We start from the raw sequence: 15460 nt of genomic DNA, 5'->3' as shown, positions 1-15460 counted from the left end.
AAAAAAAAAAAGACTATTCTGAAGGCCTGAAAGTCTCTGAATCTGTAGGAGCAAAAGAACTGTTCTGAATGATCAGTTTGCCAGGATGTGGTACTTCATTTTGCAGAGATAAAATGTCTCAAGGTTTGGAGATGTTTCAGCCAAGAATATTGGGTTTGGTTTGGTATCATATATCAACATCATTTAGATCTCCTGCTATCTGGAGAGGGCTATGAATGTATATTCATATCTGCACAGAGTTCATGTCTATCAAAAATAGCCATGTAGTGTTTAGAGGAGGAGCATGGCTTCACTCTTCCTGTTTATCTCTGGCTGCTCTGTGCAGATCTCCCATGAAGACTCCGAGGTTTCAAGCTGAGCAGAGTACTGCAAACAGTCTATTTGGGCAGTCCCTTTTGGGTGCCTTCTCCTCGGTTCAAAACAAGTCTGCCATGATGCACACTCAAGCTTTTCCATTAACAAATCCCACCTTTTTCAAACTCCTCGGAGGAGACTACTTCATAATCTCCAGGAATTCCTACAACTTCCTTCCATTTAACTATTAGGCTATTTCTGCAGTCTTAATTTTGGAAGCTCATCTTTGAGCTGAGACCCCAAGCTGAGCTTACAGCTTTCACCTCTATTTATGAAAACCAGAATCAGCATTTAAGTTGAAGTCTCAGAGTCTGCTCATGAAGCTGTATGTTTTCAACAACCAAATCTTGTTTAAGCTGGTATTTGCAACCTCAAGCATAGTAATTTGTAAATTGTTTTCTTCTGGATGTCTGCACTGACTTGCATGTTATTGCCTTGGGGGGGTATTTACAAAGTCTAAATTTGGACTAGGGACACTAACCTCCCTAGCTTCCCTCTACAGTAACTGAAGGTAGCTGCCTCCTTGAAGAATCCAGTTTGGATGAACAAATTTTGCTCTTTCACTAAAACCATTTTTACATATACTACTTGGCTGTTGGTTAACCTGCTCAAAGCAAGTACAGCTCTCCACCATAGCAGCTAGAGACTCACCAGGAAGACGTGAGTTGCAGCTGCTGTTCCAGTGAGTGTTTGACCCCAGAGCAGAAAATGGACTCCAAACCCAAGACCATCTTGTACGCACAGGACTGAAAGATGATTTTAAGACTTCTTACATCACTTTTATTCTTCACTTTTAAGAGCTGTTCAATGCTACTGGCAGTTTGAGGTGAGAGTAAATAGCAGTTTAACACTAAATGAATGACCAGTGATTGAGATATGAGGAAACAAAAACTTGTACAACTTCCACGCTAGCACTAGTAAGTATATCGTGGAACTAAAGCCAGAAGCTCACATTTATTAAACAACCATGTCATCATTGGTTTGTAGCTGGTAACCGTGAATACTCATTCTACATTGGTGAAAAGGAGAGGACAAGACGTACAGCTGTGAGGAAAGTCGCATGTGGAGTAAAGATGTGTCATGCCCCTGACATGACAAGCCAGCTCTTTTCAACTGGGCAACAGGCTGCCCTCTCAGGGGCAGTTTTTAATTTTTTTTTTCACAGTTGCCAAATATGAAATGAAAGGCACTATATGAGAAGCAATATGAAAACAAGACAAAGCAGAAACATAGCATCAGGTGGAAAGGGAAAGATGGTAATGAGATACGAAAAGGTTAATTCAACATGCAAGTATGAAGCATATTATAGCTATTTTTTTCAAAGGTGTGAGACGACAGACATTAATACACTATGAGTGGGAAGGAAATGGCACCAAAGGTGCTAACATACAATGAAAACTACTATTATGTTAGGAAAAGAGAAGAATAAAATGTATTGCCCATGGTGTGGGATTTGACAATGCAAACCTGCTCATATTTAATACGGTGACAGTGTTCCCAGAACTCAGTTTAATAGTAGTATGAACAGCACTAATCCTCTAATTTTCAAGGTCTCAAAGACAAATTCATGTCCTGTTATGCTGGATATTGCACAAATAATGATGAGGGGACACTTGCTTGCAGTTCAAGTAATTTTTTCAACCATTTATTGACAATAGTTTTTGGGAGCAAGCTTCACTGAATTTTCCTTTGCATTTGGGTCCTGCACTCCATTTATTCATGGTTCCTCTGTGTCATTCAGACCATGGGAAAAAGTCAAACAATTTGTAGAATGGACCACCCAGAACTCTACCACCACAAGAATATTCCTGTGCAGTAGCTCTGTATCATCACCCTCTGCACACCTCTATGCAGACCACATGCAGGAGCGTGGCTAAAGAGAAGGATGAACTGGGAAGCAATGCATCACAGCCACTCTACACACCAAAAGGCCAGTGAACAGACTGAATCATTTAAGACTCTCTGGTTCTGTGTAACTGAAGCATGGCGGCAACAAAGACTTGACTGACTGTGATCCTAAGCTCAGAAGTGTCCTGGAAGCAGCAAAACAGCAATCATGCCACTGGGAGTCAGACATCAGCAAGGGATCACAGTGTCTTGGGTTGGGGCCATACCTATCCAGATCCCTCCAGCCACACTGGGAGCAGGAAAGCCAGCTCTTCAGGAGTCTCCCCAACTTCAAGACTAGTTCCAGCTCTGCTCCTTCTTCATTTCTTTTTCATATGACCTAGTGCTGATTTGGACTCACTCCCTCCTTTGAATGACAAAACTCAATTCTCTCCACTTTGTTGGGAAATCTGGAACCGTGCTGAGAGGTCGCATCGCTCCAACAGCAGAGGTGAAACCGGTCCTTCTCTTTGTTCCTTAACTTTGGTAGCAGGACTAGGATCTGGCAGAACTGAGACAGGACAAAACAGGCTCTGGCAGCAATGGCCACAAATGGGGATGTTTGGCATGCAAAGTCATATGGAATGGCAAACACTAGAGCGCCCTTTTGAACATAGGCATGAGGACAATAAAACCCGCCCAGTGCTGCCTCTGGTAGATTCTATTGATTTCATCCTTGCTTGTACTGGTGTTGCATGCTTCATTGGAAGAGGTAAAGGGGGATTTGTTTTGAGGGGAGCTTGTTAGATTTATTTAAAGGTAGTCAGAGGAAAGGTTACCATAGTGGGAGACAAGAGATCAAGGTATTTTTACTACCTTTGGGGTCAGAGCTGAAGTACATACTGACGTTCTTTACCCAAATGGTGTAACCTAGTTGTGTTGACACCATGGAGTCTCTGGACACTGGGTTTACAAACACTGTCTGCAGGACTGAAGCTCCAAAGTGCACCTGCCTCTATTCCCTCTTCCAGTTTCTCCCCACAGGCAGGAATACAGCAGCCGAGGGGTGTGATACCAAAGCGAGCATGGCTGTGTACCCAGTGCAGCCAGACAGCGGAGTAGGGTTCAAGAGTGCAATCATAAGGCACTACAGATGAACTCGATGGTCCTGCTCTGGCCCTGCTATTGCCTACTGTCTAACACTCATCAAGTCACTTCCTTCCTCTTTCTGCCTCTGATTTATCCACTGCGATAGTACATTTTTCAAGGTCTGACCGATCTCCTACTATTTCTGCTCAGGGTCTGGTAACAATGCAGTGCCATTATTGCCTTGTGCCTCTCAGCACCATTGTGATACAACAACAATAGTTTTAAGAAAGAGGCCAATTTTCTTTCATATTAGGATATGGCTAATTTTACTCTTACTAATTTCTAAATGGACCCACTCTGGGAATTCAGAAATGCCAGGATTACAACTTATTATTTAGAGAGACTTGGAAGAGAAAAATAGCTGAGAGACCGAATCCTGTAAAAATATAGTGGAAAATATGAACAGAAATTCATGGAGATGCATCTCCTGGATGGAAAAGAACAGGTTTCTTTGTTCAATCTGGAGCACAATTTTTAATGGAGAAAGAAGACAGAAAGATTGGGAAACAAAGGCGCAACAGAGACTTGATGATAACAAATCTCTTATTAGGTAGAATGGGGAAGACAAAACTTCTGTCCTACAATAAGCTGTGGTGGCACCAGCAGTACTTTTAAAATGACCGTGTTAAGGACAGCATTCAGCGTAGCTGCCTGCCCGGCAACTGCTAAGGCAACAACCCACGGCTAAGGCAGCTTCCCTGGATCTTAACTTCATGTGAAAGATATTGCTTGGCTGAGTCAGTTTAAGGATCCTGAGCAGCAGGGATGGCACCAGAAGCTTCATGTCAAGACCCTCTGTCGCTTTCGAGGTCTTTATCAAATTTGCAAAAGCATGTTCAGGTCTCTTTTTCAGTCTTCAAGTTATATTTATGTGAGTGAGAGAAGTCACTGATGTTCTGTCTTGAATTCCTTTCCATGCCCTTTTGACCCCTTAAGCCAAGCAGTGTTTAATCCTCGCTATACAAAACTGCCAACTTCAAGCTGGCTGTAAATATGGCACAGAGTAGGATTGTGAGGCAGAGGAGAAACTACTGTACTACTTTCTCAATATTATTAGATATTAGGGACTAGCATTTTAATTGCTTGAGTTTTCCAAGTTAGCTGAGCTACACGTTGCTTTCAGAGAGCATATCCCACAGCCCTGCGTTGGAAGGTGCTTTAGGGTTTACTTCTGGCACATCACTCCCTCTTTGCATTGGTGTGAAATGCCCTTTGCAGGGATATAAGAGATCATCCAAGTTGCAAAAAACAATTCCCACAAGTGTTATTAACTTGCAGTCAGGTGCTCTGCTCATTGCTCTCGATACTTGACAGGAAACAAAAGTGGGATCAAGGGATAAGTTAAATATTTAGTGGATATTCCCTGTATTTCCACAGAGAAACTTCCAGCTCTTTCCGCCATGTTTAAACACTGCTCAGCTATGCTTTACTAATATTGAGTTATCCCTCTGATAACCTTCCAAGGACCACCCTACACTGAAAAAACTAGTAAGACAAAAGACCTCAGAAAAGCTATGCATCACTGCAGCCTTCTGCATCCCTAGGTAGGTATGACACAAATTCCTCTGCTGCTTAAGTAGTCTGCTGTACATCGGAAAAAATATTGTCTCACTTTTAAGACACTGGTTCAGATTATTCTGTAATGGACCATGCTTAAAAACAGCAACGGCAAGTGTGAATACTTTCTGCACTCAATTACACTGAAAAAACAGAGATGAACCTAGCCTCAGAAAGAAAAACCAAAACAGTCTTGTGGTGAGGGCCCTGGGGAGCGCTGGGTTCAGCTCCTTGCCTTGCCACAGTCTTCCTGTCTGCTTTTCGGCAAGTGATTACATCTTTCTGTGCCTAAATGCCCAAAAATTAAACTATGGATGTCAATAAAGCTTTCTTCTTCTTTCTATCCTTTAAGTCGCTGGCACACTTCGTGGCAGAGTTCTGGCCTGTGCAAATCGACATTCTCTCAGGCAATGTCTGGACATGATTCAAAGGATATCAGTGTGCCAGGGACCATTCCTGGTGGGCAGTTTCCCTCCTGTGTTGGGAGGGAAGTGCCAGGGACCATTCCTGGTGGGCAGTTTCCCTCCTGTGTTGGGAGGGAAGAAGGTTCAGGCACGTAGATCTGAGCTGTGCTATGCCACCTGCCCTGCTGCTCAGAGCACAGTTGACGGCTTGTTTTACTCACATAGACACAGAGCTTGGGGGCAAAAGGGGCTTGCTGTTGGGGGCTTGTCAAACTCACATCAGCACATCGGGGCAAAGGCCCCCATGGCACACTTCGGCTTATCTGGAAGTAGAGATGCTTGTCACTTGGAGAATCCCTCCCCAAGAGCATTTTCTATTCAGTCTGTGTTGCAAACATGTTTGTTTGTTTGTTTGTTTGTTTGTTTGTAGACTCCATGTCCTCATTAGGAGAGAATCTCTGTATTCATTCAGAAGGGAAAATTCTAGGTCATCTTTATCCCTTACGATTATTTAGAAAAACTCTGACAGCATGAATACAACAGGCACAAAAACCATGAGGTAAATAAAGAACCATAATTATGATGCTTTTTTCACTCATCGTTTCTGTGATACTGACTTGTGACCACTTTAATGCGTGGAGTTGACAAGATAATATAAGTCTATTTTTGCCTGTAACTGAATATATTAAAATATTTGTCTGTCACATGTACCTAAATGGATTTTATGACCCTAACATTAGAAGCAAAACTTATTTATTGGCTTGTAACCGAATATATTAAAATCTGTCACATGTACTTAAATGGATTTTATAACCCTAACATTAGGGATCAGTTGCCATTTGGAAGTGCCTATTGACATTACGGGGAGCCCAGAGACGTGTCTTAAAGAAGCCAGCTGCTCTGAGGTGGCTAGATTTGGTTGAGCTGAATCCTGTCCTGACAGACTTATTCTAGGCAACACAAGAAACGTATAGGAAAGGATGAACTGGAACGTAGGTGTCTCAAATCTTGAGTTAAGGCTTTAAACTTTGCGTATATTCTCCTTGATTCCATTACTACCAAAATCTGAAATTCCTCAGACCATGCAGCAGACATGAATCCTGCTTGCAATTTAAAATGAAAAAGTATTTTAGCCATCCAACTTTAATATTATTTTCCGAAAAATTTTAAATTGCCAGTTTCTTCCTGTAGAAACACGATTAGGACAATGATGATGTTAGTATTTGAATGATCCCCATTTTACTGTGAAAGTCGTATCACACTGACCTGGACAACAGGGGGAACATGAGTTTGCCACTTTGTTGTTACAGAAAGTTGTTGGTACCTGTAAGGCTCTGCTAGTAAGGCAATAGCATGTTCTCTGAGGCATTCTCCAGGCACAAAAGAGTAATCTTTCCTAGAAACTGAAAAGGAATATTGGAGCAGTGGGGTGAGTAAAAGTATACATATTGCAAAAGCACCCACAATGCCACAAAAATAAGACAAATCCTTAAACCCTCATATTTTCTCTCCAAAGTCTTCATTTGCCCCAAGAGCTACAATGTCCTTTCATGTTACTAATTGTCAATTAATCAAGTTTCAAGCTTCAGTAATACAGTTCAATAATGTATTTCCTCTTATCAGTTCTCCTTCATAGAAGCAACATCTCTGCCTGTCTGGCAGAGAGGAAGAACATGCAGTTTTATCCCAGAAGTTTTGTCTACCTTGAATTCTTATCAAAGGTACTTTCAGTCCCCTCATCATCAGGGGTAGTTTGTTTAATCCAGTAGACTTGCTACTGAGATTTAGGCTTCAAGATGGTCAAATAATGAAAGGATAGAGGTTGTATGTGAGGGAAACAGTTAGTGATGGGTTCACATCCTGGTTACAGTCCTGTAAACATTAGTCGCCCACAGGCACACCTTAGAGCACAATCAGAGACAGGCACCCTCCATACGAAACATCATCCCACCTCCCTTCAGCTGGAGGTGACCTGCCCTCCACAGATCATAACGAGAACCTATGTTATTGGTTTAAAATAGACTCCCTAACTTAGTCCTGTCTCTGGTGAGCCAGCTGACCAGACTGCTGGGGCTCATTGAGGAAGGTAGTTAACACTCAGAGTGGATGGGGAAGCTGTTCTTGGTAAACTACAGACCAGTGGCAGCCTTGGATTAGATGGACAAAGGGATTAAGTATTGATTGCCATGATAATGAAGACTGTGGACTAGATATAGACCAAATCAGAGAAGACTCAGGTGCTAAGGGAAGGGATTGTTGTGCTAACGTATACTAACAGGATAGCATATACACAGCCTTTACGACTGAGTGAGCCCCCATATTAGTCTATGACTCACTTTGTTCTGCCAGCTCTGCTGCGAGAGTGGCAACCTCTGACAAAACATTAATAATAAAAAACAGAAGAATGATGTTATCTTAAATTGCGGCACCCAGCTGCTAAATTAATGTATGCTGAAACCCCACGGTTTGCAAAGCCCACTGAAGCCAGTGGAAAGATTCCCATTGACCTCTGTGGGCTGTGAATCATTCTCAAACAGAAATGGAGCTCCAGTTCCAGTGGGTGTTCTCATCTCCATGCAGATTAGTCCTGGGACAGATCTCCTATCAGCCATGGTGTTTGTTGGGTGATGAAACTATTTGCTGCTGATAAGGTGAAGCATACCCTCATTGTACTGTGAAGTGGGGATGGGATGAGTTCATCAATCCCATTAGACATTACATCTAAGCTAATCACCCTCTGCTTCTCTGGTACTCAATAGAGAGAAGTCAGCATTTCATCTGCAACTCATCACTCCAAAATGGACATCTAAAATAGGTCAGATGACTCACGCTCTAAATGCCTGTTTCTTCCCATTGACAATAAAGGGAGCCTGAGGTAATTTTCTCAGATTCAGACATTGACATGCGGTTGGAAGAATTTCACTCCAAGCATCTTCATTAGACAAGCTTCAAAAATGTTGTGTTTTTATATCTGATTGCTAAATCAAACAGCTAAGTCAAAACAAGATCCTAGTGGAGACAGGTTCAGGTAAACCCAGTTGGCTTTGAGTTGTCTTGCATGAACTACAGAGCTTTGCCTCAGTAGGATTTTATATTAATAGCTTAAAAATATACCGAGTTTTTTCAGTGACAAGATAGCCTTTGACGTACCCTGCTCTGGTTATGTTCTGCGTGACAGGTCCAAAATGGTCTCACGTATATTCCAAACATAATAATATTAAATGGACAAGAGACTCCAAATTATTGTTGTTACTTTGGTCTCAGAAAGCTCTCATCCCACTGGTGAACAGTATAGGGTGAAATTCAGCACTAAATTCAAACCTAAATGTATATGTTTACAACAGGGTCTAGGCTCTTGTTATACTTACTGGAGAACTAGTCAATACAGGCAATGGAGACTGGAAAGCAATTCATGGGCCTAAATGTAGGTATCTACTTTAGAGTGACTTGGACTACACTCTAGGCTCTGTTGGCTGTAGAAAATCCCTCTCCAAACCAGGAATTTGGCCACCAGCTCCAGCATAGTCACTACACAAAGAAGATATCTAAAATTAGGTAATCGTAGTTGAATCCCATCCACTGGAAACTGCCCACTTGTTTGCCCAGTAATAATATCCTTACCTGGACCGTATCCTGACAGGCTACCGTGTGATGAGATGTGTCTGTCCTGGACCACTAGAACTGTTATGGCAGGAGATAATGAACTAATACAAAGATAAAAACAACCCAAAATAAGCTTTGAAGTAACAAGTTCAGTTTTAAGTGATGTTTCCTGTGTGTATATATATATATATGTTTTTTTAAAGCAATACTTTTCTAAATGGGCAGGAAAGTTTTTATACTTGTGTTTTTGTTCATACTGAGAATGAAAATATACTGTTAAACTTCAACATTTGCGATGAAATGGAAATGCTGAGTTTCAAACAGCTCAAGTAAATTCGATGAAGCCCTGCAAAGATGAAGTGTACAACATCTTTAGCACAACCAAAACCATAAACTGGCTCCACAAGGGGACATGTAAGTATGACTGCCAGTCTTTGTTGTGTCAGTCTGATCCCTTTCCACCAGATGTTTCTCGGATGATAGTCCAGACACACCAACATAAAGCTTCTCATGAAATTACCCAAAACATAATAGAGTCCTTGCATATTTGAAAAGCTCTATTCAGAAACACAGTTTCTAACTTGGCACTTATCCTCAAAATATTCATGATTGTCAGCATCTATTAAAAACAAGAATAACAATGGCTATTTCCATAATAGCTGTATTTTGAAATCACTTTGTAAACTTAACAGCCTTATCTGAGATGTACGGACTCATATCATGTATTAGGGAATGCAGCTCCCTCTGGGGCAAGAACTGAACTTCTGTTCTCAAAAATTCTATAAAGAAATACAGATAAGGCATGAATACAGATTTCTGAAAATTGAGCCCAATTTGGATTTTCAGGTAGGCTGAATATGAGTTTTGCTCTCAGAATGTGCCTCGAAACCATACTTAACTTTCGAAAGAATGGAATGATTTCTTTTTTAATGAGCAACAGTAAGTGGGATTTCTCTCTTTTGCACTAGAGAGATGGCATAAGGTTTCAATGTACTGCAGTATCAGGCAAGGGAACTGGTGCAAGGAGACAGCATGGGCTGCAGAAGTGTCAGTGCAATAAACAACACTGAACTGCCTTTTGTGTTCCCATTGATACAGCACTGAGATGACACCTGGGACACCAGGACTGTGTTCCAGTTTTCTGTTTAGGCAAGAGTCCTCTGTGTTTTCTTTTCTCTAAAATGAGATCTCTCCTTTGTGATATCTTTGGTGAGAAGCCTGTCTAATAGAAAGGTGGTTTGGTTTGGTTTGTTTCTGAGTGAACCGCAGCCACTCCAGGTAACTTTAGCTAGGGAGAAATCTGTCAGTGTGAACTTTGCCACTTCTGGAATATGTGCTAAATGCAGGCACAGCAAAATGACCCTCTGGAAAAACCCCAAGTGCTGTTTTTGTCTGCCAGGGAAAGAATGAAGTGTCTTCCTATAGCATGTCACAGGTTGGTTTCTGGGGAAGCACCACAAGCTAGTGGCTTGGGACACTTCAGAGAAATCATGTCTGCCAAAGAAGTTTCTTCCTAGCCTCTTTCCTTGGAAAGCTCCTTCAATTCAGCATGATGTGAACTGTATTTTTCAGAGCAATGCTTGCTTGTGGGTCTCATCTGCACTTAATTACAACATAGCCATTGCAAATATAATGCCTTTTGACTGATAGGTCACCCTAATAATCATCCTGCTCTAATGAGAAGTCCATACCACTCGGTGAAAGCCTCAATCACTTCTAACATGCTGTGTAACTGTCACTTATGCAAGACAAAATGATGGAAAAAAAGACTATTTTTTACTTGCATTAATGGAGTTTGCTTGAAGCCAGACCTGGTACTCTGCAACATGCAGGGGAAAATCAATTCTGGAAGGAATTTTTGTATCACATAAAATGCCCCTCATGTGTTTTTCCGTTATTAAAAGTATAACCTAAACTCTTTTAGGATGGAATAATCTAAGCTGGAAGGAAAATACAAAAATAGGCTAGGAGGGACCTGACATGTTTAGCTGGGGAAAAGGTTGCAAACACAAAAAGTTTTGGCTTCTCCTTTTCCATAATTTTCAATCATTTTCAATCTTGTCAGCATGAATAATAGAGTTGATTTTTGCTATGATTATGAAGCAGCTGCAGAATACATAACAAAGTCAAAAAACAGCTGAAAAAACTTTTATCTATTTTGTTTTCAATTGAGACACTCCTCCTAACTGCAGAAAAGTAACCAAGCTGAGTATAATTCCATAAGCCACATCTGATCAGCATACAGTTTAGGTTTTGGAGGGAATTTTTAAGAAATCTTATGAAACAAAATAAATAATGCTACTTACATGTTACAGTCAGACAAAGTATCTTTTTATGTAGTCAAAAGAAATATCCTTTTTGCAGCCCAGAACAGAAGTCCTAACACTGACATTTGTTGCTCTGCATGTGCCCGTTTAGTCTCTCTTGCTGAGGACTTTAGTGGTTAGTGGACCAAGATGGCAGATAGAAGCTTCTCAGGAAATTACGGAGGTACATTTGGATGGGAGTCATCTAAGTTAGCCTAGATCCCCTTTACACACTACAACAGGTATTTCCAGGTGAAGGACTCATCTTCTTTTAATGTAGACATCTAAAGGTCAGATGGATCACACACGAAAGGTGCCTATTTCTCTTTTATCCATAAGTACGGCCTGCGGTGTCCAGTTTAAAGGAAGCCTCATGAAGGGTGGATAGGTGAGGTAATACATTATTCTAAGAACTGGAAAAAGAGGAGAAAAGGTGTGTTCAGTTCTGATTGACCCAGTTTTATTTTATTTTGTGGCAATTGTGATTCTAGATGACTTCACTGGTGCTAGAGGTTTTCACCTGACTTAGTAAGGAAATTAATCTTCTCTGGTCATTCCCTCTGTTTGTTTCTCTGTCTTGTTCTCTGTCCTGGGAAGTTGTCCCTGGCCCATGCTAACTCCTAAACTGCTCCTGGAAATTGCTTAGGAGAGTTTTAGTTTGCCTGGATCCAAGCCAGGCCAGTACCTTGTTGACAATATAGATGGACTGAGTTCTACCGCCTTGTGCAGGTGTCTGTCACTGTTTAATTTGTTGGTGTAGCCTGGCAGGGACAGAGAGAGGGATGGATAATTTCCAAATGGCAGCTGGGATCTAGCCACCCAGTTTTGGAGGGTGAGAGAAATTCACAATAGGACATGACCAGATCACTCCAAAAGGCCTCCAATCAGCAAAAAAGCCCTGCCATGTGCAAAAACCATGTCAAGAACCAGGTAAACAATCAAATAACATCCAGCCAAAAGCAAGCAGGACATTCTCCATTTTGAGTGAGGCACATTAGCCATCAAGTTCTGTTTATCATGTTTTCAGGTTGGTCTTCAATCCTTGTGCCTGTAAAGAAACTCTTCCATAAACAAATCATTTATTTTATCTGGTGTGGATGTTTTATTTTAAGTTATTTTAAGTCCATTAGGATACATCAAAACTAAATAAAGGAACATTTTATTGGTACTCATGTTCAGCCAATTGAATTGAGCCTGCAGCCAATGTTATCAATGGAGTCTAGAGAGAGATTAGCTGACCAAACGTAGGAGGTAGACTGCATTGCCTAAATAAAAGTGTCGAGCCATTTGAGATGCCCTGATTTATCTCACTTGGTCTACAGATGCTCTACCAGAAGGGCTCATTTTCCTATTGTATCTGTCATATCTGCCAGCCCACACAGATGTCTCACATGCCCTATGGCACCTCAAGTGTTCAGGCAACTGAACCATGTCTGTAGTGGCTGATCAGCTTAATTACTCCCTAGGGTCTACCCTCTATAACGGGAGCTTAGACATCTGCTGCACCTGTAGACACATGTGGTGCAGGTCTCTTAATCTGTAGCTCAATCTCATTTTAAGGACTTGAGTCAGTTCACAGATGGACTTCTAGCACCGTTTTAAATGCTCTGTGATACGGCGGACATCCTCACAGGGCTGGCCAATATGACACAATTAGGATACCTGCTCCTTCTAGACCAGCAGCAGAAGGACCAGTAGGGTACCCTAGGGCTTCTCAAACAGCCCAAGGCACCTCCCTATGTGCAGGTAACTGGACTGAGCCTCATGTCTTAATCATAACCTGAACTCCACCAACAAAGCTGGTTGCTCCTTGTCTGTACAACACATATTTCAATCTTACATGCTCTACTGAAGAAAACTTCACACAGATGGTAAATCATTAAATTCCTTCCATTAAGCAAATATACTTTCCTTCAGCTGTGGGTTACCCAGCAACTGACAATTTGGCAGTGATACACTTATTTTTATGATTAACCTTGTGAATTCACGGGCACTTGCTTTCCTAAACAGCTGACCTTTTCCTACAATATTATTTTTGACAAGTGATGGCTCATTACTCTCTGTTAAACTGTCAGTATTTTAATGTTCAGCTTTCGAATTATTATCAAAGGCAGAGGCACCAATATCCTATATTAAGATTTCCTCACGCTTTCCACAATAAAGTCTTGCTATGCTGGAACTTTCAAGCTGAAATTACTTTTGCCACATTTGTTTCACACTGATATTTTTTCAGAAAGGTTCAATAAAAAAATGCATTCCTTTCCAAGACCAATGTTAAGAAATATTTTGTGTATGTAAAATAATAAAAAAAATACAATCAGTCATACAAAAATAAGTTTATACATGCTCAGGAGAGCCTCAGTTTGACAGCTATATTGTCCAGTGTGCAGGCACTGAGCCCCTCCCAACACCGCTCCTTCTCCCACCATCCCTTGGATCATCAGGCACATCCAGCCTGGGGTCACTGGGGCTGAGCAAGGCCTTCCCTGTAAAGATTTCTCCAAGAAGCTGCAGGTCAGTGCTGGTCAGTGACACAGAGAGCAGAAGGAATTGCTGGAGCCCCTACTATGCAAAGAAAGGTGCAAACTGAGTCAAATGAAGATTTCTGAAAAATGAGGATAGATTTAGGAGAGAAAGAACAAGGAAAGAGAGCAGAAGGAAAGATGGATATCTGGGGAATGCAAAAAGAAAACTGGCAGGTAGCAAAAAGGGAGAGAAAACTGTAAAAGAACAGAAACAGGAGCAGAGGGAAGCGCAGATTCTGCAATGTTTCTGCCAGAACATGGGCAAGAGATGAAGGGAAGTGGATGGCTTATGCATTTTAGCATAGGACCGCCAGGACTCCCTCCTCTCTAGGGAAACAGCTGCAACCAGGACTGCAAGACAGAAATATTTGGTATCATCTCTTGTTCCTCTCTCAAAGGGCAACAAACCCCACAAACCAGAATTTTTGGCTAATTGTTCAGATCAAAACAGGAAATGAAATTTGGTTTTTAGTATGTTACTAGTTCTTTCTGCGTAACTTCAAGAATAGCAGCTTTGGTATCAGACTGGTCTCTAAGTGTGGCTTTATAAAAAGCGATCCTTTGGTTCAGGAGTTCTCAGACTGGTATCCTTGCTGGCAGAGATTCTCCGTCTTTCACATCAGAAAGGCACAAGGGAACTGCAACGAGAGAGAAAGAGCAAATTCAGTCGAATGGACCATGCTCAATTTACCAGAGAAAGGGCAGTGTATTTCCAGGTTTTCCTAGGTTCTACCTTGGATATATTTGTCTCCTGATTTAGGGAAATGCTGTGTATGGCAATAAATCAACCTCTGTTTTCAATTACCAAGAGCTGCAAACACTTACATAATAGCACTGTGCTCTTTAAGCAATGTGAAGAACTTGAGACACTTTGCAAACAACAGTGATCTAGACAAACCTGCACAAAAATCAGGAGTGGAAATCAAACTTCCTGGCTCCTATGCCCTAACCATAAGACTGAATTTGTTCCATAGTCATACAGGTTCAACAAGTTCAAGGTGAACTTAATGACAAGGAGATCAGCTTGGGGCAGAAAGTATTGAAAAGTGCGCTGGGGACTTCGTGTGACTCTCAGTCCCCAGCTGCATCTCTCCGTGGGCGTTTGGTGTTAGAAGGCTCTGTCCCTAAGTGTTGCTCAGTTCTTTGTCAACGACTAGCTCCTCACTGATGTGTTTTCTTCTCTTCCCTCTGGAACAGACTTTAGTGATGCTGTTTGCAAAAAGAAAAAAAAAAAATAGAAGAGCCAGTGGCAGTGTGAAAAAGAGAAAAACAACAACCCAGCAGGTTTTACAATAAAAGAAGCCATTTAGTTACTAAGTCTTGGCTTGCGATTGCAAAATTCTGGCTCTTAAAAAGCTCTCAGTCATTGTAGCTCACAGTCCTAATACAGCTGATATTGTGCTGACCCCCTTCTAGAGAGATATTTTCTTTCTTTACATTAGCTGATAGATTAATCATTTCATTCCCAACTCATCCGGCCTGTTTCCATGCTTTTCCAGCTGGATTTGTATTCAGCTACCACTTTTCCTGCTCTAATTGCCAGACCATAACTGCTCTTACATTATTTTCCTAGGAACAATTCTCTGACTCTCCGTGGTCTAAAAGGGACATTATCTTTTATCCCTGGGGTTTCAGGCTTTTTGCTCAACTAAGGTTTTTCCAGCTTGATTTTTTGTTACGTGCCAAACCCCCAAAGGTTTAGCTGAAATTAGTAGGAGCAGTAAATGTCTATGGC

This window comes from Nipponia nippon, unplaced genomic scaffold, assembly GCF_047370975.1.
Source record: "Nipponia nippon isolate SJK-2023a ecotype South Korea unplaced genomic scaffold, ASM4737097v1 scaffold_4, whole genome shotgun sequence".
Taxonomy (NCBI): Eukaryota; Metazoa; Chordata; class Aves; order Pelecaniformes; family Threskiornithidae; genus Nipponia; species Nipponia nippon.
Note: the sequence above shows the minus strand (reverse complement) of the source record.